Below are 7,019 nucleotides of genomic sequence, written 5' to 3' on the forward strand. Positions count from 1 at the left end.
ATTGCCTTCCTTCCAGTGACACTGGTTTAAGAGCAATGGAAATCACAGCCTGCTGAGAATCACTTGCAGACAAGAACTAGAGAGAGCCTCAAGCCAATAATCAGCAGGTGCAGATGGGTGAAAAGAGCACAGGCTCAAGAAAGCAACTCTTGTAGAAACAAATCAAAAGGAATACAGAAACCTCTCCCAAGTAGATAAACCTAGTCCTAGGAGTGGGACAGGAGGAAGAGACCAGATCATGGATAGTTTCCATTTTCTCCTGAGTCTTTAAATCATTTCAGAGTGCACTTGTACTTCATCAAGCTTCTCATGCCTGGGTTTACCTGGTGTCTTATACATCATCTCCAGAACCTCACACGGTACTCTAGACTTCCTCAGCTTGCTCCACTCCAGCCAGAATCTTAATGCTCCTTAACTGTCATGATATGAAGAATATTTTCTTTTATGACTCTGTCCCTGCAGGGTCCTAACTGTCCAACCACACTTTGTTAAAAAATCTAATCACTGGGGCACCTGGATGGCTCCATGGGTTAAGCCTTTGCCTTCGGCTCAGGTCATGATCTCAGGGTTCTGGGATCAAGCCCCGCATCAGGCTCCCTGATCAGCGGGGAACCTGCTTCCCCCCTTCTCTCTGCCTGATGCTCTGTCTACTTGTGATCTCTCTCTGTCAAATAAAGAAATAAAATCTTTTAAAAAATCTAATCATTATTCTCAATCTTATAGAGACTCGAAAGATATGTCCTGCTAGGTTAAGTACTACCCTCCTCTCCACATTCACTCACAGATGCCTCAGTAACATTGAAATAAATAGATCTTTTGGAGTGGAAATTCTTGAGGTCATCATCTGGATTGACCCATCATTTGGACTCCAGGGTTTGAGGTAGTTCAAGGATGACATGTGTACTCAGAAGCAACGGAAGTCACACCAGAGATGGGACAATGATGAAAAGCTTGTACTAGAGCTAGGGTTTGGTACAGCATTTTCCACTTGCACTCCTCCCCTTCTAAAAATGTACCAAAAATCTTCTTTTTCTATACCACATGGAATTTACCATCAACCAAAATCCAAAAGTCTTATTTTATAAGTACAGGTTCTTCCAAAGAATACTTTAGCATTTACCTTTATGTCAAAGTAAATAATCTTATACTTACCCCTGTTAAATAGTCTAGGGAAATTCAGATCATTATTCCAACCTGTTAAGGTTGTTTGGATTTCGATGATGTCAACGCACTAATGTATTATATGTAATAATGTATATCCAGAAACCTGTTTAACATACATTTATCCAAAACACTGACAAGTATTTATTAGGTTAGGACTAAGAACGGAGTTTTTTATAAACCATCAGACACTCCCCCACCAGTTGCTAAGAAGCACCCTGTAAGTATGTTCATTCAGCCAGTTAATAATCTGCTTAATTGCATTAACTCAGCTCATATTTCTTAATCTTGTCTCCAATTATATCATGAAGAAATTACACAATGACCCACAGAAGTTCATGTGCATTTTGTCTGTGCATTTCCTTGAACTATTGTTTCCTTCTAATTTGGCCAGATTTAATTTGGCTAAAAGCAATTTGACAAAAAGCAATTTGGTCAAGAAGACAATTTGCTCAAAACAATGATCTAGATGAAGAAGAATAATGCCAATCAGTGTGGTTTCAAAGTTGGTCATTTTTGTGTACTATTGGATAGAGTTGTGATCCATTTTGTACTTTATATATTTTGTCAATATTTTGTTTTTTTCTCAATAGTTTGATTTTTTTAAAATTTCTAATTCATTTCTATCCAGTTGTTCCTATCAAGCATTGCTTATAATGCAGACTAACTGAAACAATATGCTGTAGCAATTAATTAGAAGAATGCAAGTGTCCAACAACTGATGGATTTTTTTAAAAATATGTTAAGTTCCAAATACCATATGGTAGGTAAAATATCATACGTAGTCATAGGAAATGCATATATGGAAGGCCATCATACATTAAAGTGCAGTCATCGGTTGACACTATTAAGTGGGATCATCATTAAAAATTTGTTCTGGGGGCGCCTGGGTGGCTCAGTGGGTTAACGCCTCTGCCTTCGGCTCAGGTCATGATCCCGGGGTTCTGGGATCAAGCCCCGCATCGGGCTCTCTGCTCTGTGGACAGCCTGCTTCCTCCTCTCTCTCTCTGCCTTCCTCTCTGCCTACTTGTGATCTCTGTCTGTCAAATAAATAAATAAATAATCTTAAAAAAAAATTTGTTCTGGTTTGCATTATAATTTTCCATAATAAGTATATGTTGCTTAAAAAGTCATAAATCACAACTGTAGCAAATTGTTCAATCACTCTAGTCATTTCAAGTATTTAGCTCCTTTTGTTGGAATCTTGTTCCTTAAACAATTCCTTAACTGTTAAAACTTTTCACAGTGTAAAACTTTTCACTGTGTAAACACAGTGTTTGAAGATAAATTCTGGAAACTGTAAAAGAGTGTTTAAAGATACTTAAAGTGCTATAAAGCCGTCCCATGCTTTATCACTCATACTTGAATGTATAATGATGGAAGATACTAATTTTTAACTGATTTGTTATGTTGACCAATTTGCTTTTGACCAAATTACTTTTGGCCAAATACACGCTACCATCGATCAAGCCAGTAATACATTAGGGGGGAAAAATGCGACTATCCTGATGATTTCCCTTTAAGTGAATCTATCCTGGTTTCCAGGGATCCAGTGGCATTTCCTCTGGATACTCTGCAAATCCTTCTTTTAATAATCCATTTTAGAGGGGTGCTTGTGTGGCTCAGTGGGTTAAACCTCTGCCCTCAGCTCAGATCATGATCCCAGGGTCCTGGGATCGAGCCCTGCATTGGGCTCTCTGCTCAGTGGAGAGCCTGCTCCCCCCTCTCTCTCTGCCTGTCTGTCTGCCTACTTGTGATCTCTGTCCGTCAAATAAACAAATAAAATCTTAAAAAAAAATCCATTTTAGAACCTTGCCTACTTGTGATCTCTGTCCGTCAAATAAACAAATAAAATCTTAAAAAAAAATCCATTTTAGAACCTTGCCTACTTGTGATCTCTGCCTGTCAAATAAACAAATAAAATCTTAAAAAAAAAATCCATTTTAGAACCTTGCCTACTTGTGATCTCTGCCTGTCAAATAAACAAATAAAATCTTAAAAAAATAAATCCATTTTAGAACCTTGCCAGCTTGGGAAAGTTTAGCAATAGGTATGAGTTCTTTTTGAAACTGTCTGAAGACACCAATCAGAAATAACCTCCTACTTAGAAATATATGTTGATAAACTCAGCTCAAAGGCCGTCCAAGCACCTTGTTCTGAGTACTTTACACTGACCTATTCTCAAGGAAATTGCTCAATTTCTTCACCCTCTCGTGTCCCTACAGAATGAATTCAAGAGTATGACCTATATTTAATATTCTCCCAGTCCATAGTTTTCTCATGTTATTTTCTCTTGACCCATCTTACTGTTATTACTATTATTTTAAAGATCGGTGTGTTCCAGGGGCTGTAACTGCTGCTTGGCCCTGCTCGTTCCTCTTGGTCTATACTTAGGGCTGTCAGCGAGGGAAGGTATACAGGAGTCACCAAAAGCTCCTGTGAGTTGCTAGCTAACTCTTCTTGAGCCTTCTAAGTGCTGCTTCAGGAAATAGGTGATAGGTTGCACTTTATATGATTCTGTGTAATGTACCGTATTACATAAAACAAAATATTTCAATTATTTTCTATCTTCTCTGTAAAAGGATCCAGTCAGGATCATTAAATTTTAGGTTGTTGTCTTAGCCTTCCTAGGGTTTGTTTAAAACAAAATAATCACATCTCTCTCAGTGTTTGTTCAATAGACTTTTGTGCCGGTGGAATCTCAGTGAAAATCTACAGAATGACTGAAGGAATGTGTTTCAGAAGGGTTGTGAAATCATCGCAGCTAATTTCCTACACCTTCATTCAGTAAAGAATGAAAAGTAAAAATAACAAAAATAAAGGAAACTATTAGCTCTAGAGACAAATGAGACTAACTGTGTGTTCTAGAATGGTGGAGATTTCCTCAGGGTTTGGTTGTTAGAATGATAGAGAATTCTTATACCTAGCTCCTATAATTCCAGTGCCTTTGTATACCTTTTGGGAACTGCCATGTAAGCATTTCTATCTGAGCACAACTATGAGGAAAAGACCCAGGACAGTCAAAGATGAAAAACACAAGAACCTGAGTGAATCTTTCAATGGAGAGATGTCATCTTTGATAAAAGAAATAGAGAAATCTTGAAAAAAAAATTTTTCTGGTCTCTGGTTAGGTCCTTTTTTCCTGAACTGCCAGAGGCAATACATTTTACCTCTGTTTCCGCCCATTCCCCCAACCCTGCCACCCGCCACCTCCTTTTTTGTTCTTTTAAATTTTATTAGAACAAGGAAAAAAATTCCGGCTCTGAGGTAGGGTCCAGTTAATGAAGCTAACACACTGCCTAAATATTTATTCTCATGTTTGGGGTACTTGGATTGCAGATGTGTAGAGATGTTGTGGAGTTAAAAATATCTCTTTCTGTGAGGCAATGGCACACTGGAATGCTAATCCAAGCCCACTGCTTATCCTTCTGAGACTAGCATCCTGGGTGTCCTGGCTGCAGAAAGTAAACAACCCCAGCCTCATTTCCTCAGGAATCTTCACCTTTTTTTTTTTTTTTTTTTGCTTGAGCTGTTTTAAAAGTGTGTGCCACTAGCAAGAAATGGAGCAACAAGAGGAGGAGAAAACTCCTCAGATAGCCACTCTTGGTTCCGGAGACCCCCACACTGCGTGCCTGGTGGGGAAATTTTCTTCTCCCCAGACCAAAGGTAGCTTCCACATTCTGGTCCTTGGAGTGAATGAGTACCTTGCCTCAGCTGTGTGCAGCTAATCAGTAATGCGGTTCAAAGGGTAGACGCATGGAAATACCTGGATCCAGGTGAGGTGGCTTTGTCCTGGAAGGGAGAAAGCATGGGGAGGGGAGATGACATCCAGGCCAGCACCCCCTCCTTCCACTACTGCTCCTTCAGACTTTAGGTAGGGTATCCAAGCCCCTCTGGGCCTCACCTTCTCAGCCTATAAACTGGAGGCAACCTGTGTCACAGGACTGTGACTGGAGGGCTGATAGATCAAGGTAAACCACTATCCAGAGTGAGAAAAACAACTGTGAGCAAGACTCCGAATGCTTTGTGCGGAAGCACCTTGGTGCTGTCCGTGAGAAGGGCACCGGAAGGGGCTTGGGGACCTCAGGAGAGGTTTAAGATGCCCACAGGAACTTAATCCCCAAGGAAGAGATAAAGGCAAAGCAGGAAAGTAGGAGAAACATCTGGACAAAGATTTAAAAGAAACAGTGTGAATACAGGGGAGGTCTTCTCTTGAATGGTCTCCAGAACACAGAAAGAAGATTTAGTTTGCATTATTTCTCCCTACAACAGAGAAATCTTTTACAGTGATGCCCTCTTAAAAATAGATTATTTACAGAACTATAGGCAAAGACTTGGAATCTGGTCAAACTTGAACAAAAACATTAAAAGTTCTTGTAAATTTCCATAAAAAGATTGGATTCCGTGAACATGAGACACATAACTGCCTTACATGTTACTGAACTTGCTCTGCATCATTTTATGTCTGACAAACCACTGGTTCCTAGTCTGCACTGTACTAACTTCCAGCTTCCCGATTTAGTTGGCCACACTCACTCACAAGGACCTGGTCTGTGCACAGCAACACCTGTCCCCAGCAGATTTCCCAGGTCTTGCAGAGCAGCACTAACACAATGGTGGCAACCGGTTTCTTTAATCCCCTCCTGGGATTTAGCAAGCACCCAGCCACACTTGGGATAAAGACCCACAGACCTGGACCGACATTTGGTTGCAATTCCACCAGGCTTTTCTCTCTACAGAATTAATCCTGCGCACACATCCATTTTCAAGTGGCAAAGATAATTTGATCCCGTTTTAAAGGACACTGATTATTCTGAAAGCAGAGAGAAAATCCAGCCCATCCTGGACACTTCCATACAAGTTGAAAAGTAAAACAAATCGACATGATTATTTCATTATGGAAGAATTTTTTTCCTTTTTTTAAGCAGTGGCGTGTGTGTATGTGTGCACACGCACGCGTGTGTGTGTTTGACAGTGAGCTGTTATTCTTAAAGGCAGCAGGAAAGGCAGCATGTTAAAGTTTCGCATTAAACAACAAAGAGTTTCAAGGAACGTCCTCAAATTACATTCACAGTTTCAAAGTTCAAGAAATGTGGCGGAGCGCTGCTTACCTTACGTCAGGTCCCAAGAGGTCTTTGAGTCTAAAGCAGTACATCCAATGTGCAGGATTTATTTTCTTGCACAGAAGTCTAATCTGTCATAGCACCCAGCTCACCGGGAGAAACCAACCTCCTGCTCCCGAACACCAATGAGAGGACCAGAGGAGCACATGTGGGAAGTGGCTTCCCTGGGAGCCTGTCACACACAGTCTGCACATGCTCTCTGAGACAGAGGTGCCAAGTCAACCTTGGCTTGAGGCTCACAAAGCACCTCATTGTGAGGTCCCGGCCAAGGCTTGGGGGAAGGAAAGGGTTATAAAAAAACAGGCTCTAGCCAATCTGTAGTTTTCATGCTTTTGTTGGGAGGGGCCTCTCATTCATTAAAAATAGAAAGAATTATTTTTCTGTTAGCTTCCCAGGGAACAAGTAAGACTTGTAACAACTCACCAACAGGTTGAGATAAGAGGACAAGCTTATCTCTAGAACTCTGCTATGCTCCCGGCTGGTGTGAAGCAGGGCTCTGTGGTTAAAACTCCATCTCACCTCTCAGAAAAGTGTCTACTCCCTAAGAACTGACAGGATGTTTAATCGGAAGGAAGTTCACAATCATGAGTATATCATAATCTGTGTTAACCAGGCCCCACCAAGCTCAAAGATAAAATGAAAATCTACTGTGTCTGTGTCATAAACCCATCTGTGACACTGACATGATATTTCAAAGTGGACTTTCTGCATCAAGCTCACCAGAAGTCATTGTGA

The 7,019-nt window shown here is 40.6% G+C and overlaps 1 protein-coding gene across 1 annotated transcript in view; it reads right to left on the reverse strand.

The window, feature by feature from the left end:
* The window catches only part of STARD13 (StAR related lipid transfer domain containing 13), a 513,277-nt gene extending 506,907 nt beyond the window's left edge, over positions 1–6,370 (reverse strand). The window contains exon 1 of the mRNA XM_046028279.1: positions 6,273–6,370. The gene's annotated coding sequence lies outside the window, so the exon portion shown is untranslated. The remainder of the gene's footprint in view (positions 1–6,272) is intronic.
* Between the last annotated feature and the right edge of the window lie 649 nt (positions 6,371–7,019).

The sequence above is a fragment of the Meles meles genome, chromosome 14 (genome assembly GCF_922984935.1).
Source record: "Meles meles chromosome 14, mMelMel3.1 paternal haplotype, whole genome shotgun sequence".
Taxonomy (NCBI): Eukaryota; Metazoa; Chordata; class Mammalia; order Carnivora; family Mustelidae; genus Meles; species Meles meles.